Here is a 2,649-nt window from a genome sequence, read left to right on the forward strand (position 1 = left end):
TGGCTGTCCGACAAAGTTGGCGTCGGACCCCCCATAGGCACAATGCATTGTGATTTTTGTAGGTGGCGCTAGCGCGCCACTTTTTCATGCCCAATTTTAAAACACATAAAATAATTAATTTTTCGCCGGTTCTGACCTTGGTTCAAAGTTTGGTGAGTTTTCGAGCATGTTCAGGGGGTCAAATTGCCGTTTAAACAGCAGAACAAAGAAAAAGAAAAAGAAAAAGAATTAAAGCCGCAAGCGGCGTTGTAGGCCCTCGCCGGCCGACAGGCCGTTGAGCTGACCCGCCGACGCACGCCGCTTTTGTCCTGAGTGCTTCGCAAGTGTTTAGATTTGAGCTGCATTGGTAGCTCACAGTTTAGTCAAATCGTTATTTGGATTATATGGCCATCTGCCGTCAGGAGTTTCAATCCAATATGGCCGCCTTCCTGTGTGTCTGGGGGCGTGGCCACAATACATTTTTTTTTCCCCCTGACATGACGCATGTCTGTACCGAATTTCGTGGCTGTCCGACAAAGTTGGCGTCGGACCTCTCCCCATAGGAGGGGTTGCCATCGCCATGGCAACAGCGTAAAAACAACATGGTTACGATTGTGTTTTTTGATCGGGACCACATGGGGGACTTTTCTGGTAAGTTTCAATCATTTCTGGCAAAGTATTTTTTTAATTCCCATTCAATTTTTGTTATCGTTCTCTAGGGGGCGCTGTAAGGCTGATTGTCAAAGTTTCCCTTTTAAAGTGCCCAGGTAGGAAGGGTCAATAAGTGTTTAAAATTTGGTTTGGATTGGAGTGTGTGTGTGTGTGCAAACGCTGACTCTGCAGTTTTTAAAATTATATCCAATATGGCCGCCTTCCTGTGTGTTTGGGGGCGTGGCCATAATACTTTTTTTTTTTTGCCCTGACTTGACGCATGTGTGTACCGAATTTCGTGGCTGTCCGACAAAGTTGGCGTCGGACCCCCCATAGGCACAATGCATTGTGATTTTTGTAGGTGGCGCTAGCGCGCCACTTTTTCATGCCCAATTTTAAAACACATAAAATAATTAATTTTTCGCCGGTTCTGAGCTTGGTTCAAAGTTTGGTGAGTTTTCGAGCATGTTCAGGGGGTCAAATTGCCATTTAAACAGCAGAACAAAGAAGAATAAAGAATAAAGAAGAATTAAAGCCGCAAGCGGCGTTGTAGGCCCTCGCCGGCCGACAGGCCGTTGAGCTGACCCGCCGACGCACGCCGCTTTTGTCCTGAGTGCTTCGCAAGTGTTTAGATTTGAGCTGCATTGGTAGCTCACAGTTTAGTCAAATCGTTATTTGGATTATATGGCCATCTGCCGTCAGGAGTTTCAATCCAATATGGCCGCCTTCCTGTGTGTCTGGGGGCGTGGCCACAATACATTTTTTTTTCCCCCTGACATGACGCATGTCTGTACCGAATTTCGTGGCTGTCCGACAAAGTTGGCGTCGGACCTCTCCCCATAGGAGGGGTTGCCATCGCCATGGCAACAGCGTAAAAACAACATGGTTACGATTGTGTTTTTTGATCGGGACCACATGGGGGACTTTTCTGGTAAGTTTCAATCATTTCTGGCAAAGTATTTTTTTAATTCCCATTCAATTTTTGTTATCGTTCTCTAGGGGGCGCTGTAAGGCTGATTGTCAAAGTTTCCCTTTTAAAGTGCCCAGGTAGGAAGGGTCAATAAGTGTTTAAAATTTGGTTTGGATTGGAGTGTGTGTGTGTGTGCAAACGCTGACTCTGCAGTTTTTAAAATTATATCCAATATGGCCGCCTTCCTGTGTGTTTGGGGGCGTGGCCATAATACTTTTTTTTTTTTGCCCTGACTTGACGCATGTGTGTACCGAATTTCGTGGCTGTCCGACAAAGTTGGCGTCGGACCCCCCATAGGCACAATGCATTGTGATTTTTGTAGGTGGCGCTAGCGCGCCACTTTTTCATGCCCAATTTTAAAACACATAAAATAATTAATTTTTCGCCGGTTCTGAGCTTGGTTCAAAGTTTGGTGAGTTTTCGAGCATGTTCAGGGGGTCAAATTGCCATTTAAACAGCAGAACAAAGAAGAATAAAGAATAAAGAAGAATAAAGAAGATTAAAGAAGAATAAAGAATTTTTGCAAAAACAATATAACTTTTTTTCTGAGTTTGCGATTTCTACACAAAATACATTTTCGGAATGGTCTCGACGAGGGCTACGCGTCTGTGGGGGCACACAAACACGAGTTGACGAGCTTCGCTCGTCAACTCGTGTTTGTGTGTGTGTGTGTGTGTCTGTGTGTCTGTGTTGTTTAGTGTCGGGGTGTGTGTGTGTGTGCTGTTGAGTGTCGTGGGTGTGGGCGTGGGTGTGTTGGTCGCCCGATGGTTGACTCGCTGCGCTCGTCAACCATCGGAAGACAGTTACAAACACAGTTGACTCGCTGCGCTCGTCAACTGTGTTTGTCGATGTCTGTGTGTGTGCGTGTGTGTTGTTGAGTGTCGGTGTGTGTGTGTGTGTGCTGTTGAGTGTCGGTGTGTGTGTGCGTGAGTGTGTTGGATGCCGAGGGTTGACGAGCTGCGCTCGTCAACTTTGTCGAGGGTTGACGAGCTGCGCTCGTCAACTTTGTCGAGAGTTGACGAGCTGCGCTCGTCAACTTGTCGTCTTCT

The sequence above is a fragment of the Brachionichthys hirsutus genome, chromosome 13 (assembly GCF_040956055.1).
Source record: "Brachionichthys hirsutus isolate HB-005 chromosome 13, CSIRO-AGI_Bhir_v1, whole genome shotgun sequence".
NCBI classification, from domain to species: Eukaryota; Metazoa; Chordata; class Actinopteri; order Lophiiformes; family Brachionichthyidae; genus Brachionichthys; species Brachionichthys hirsutus.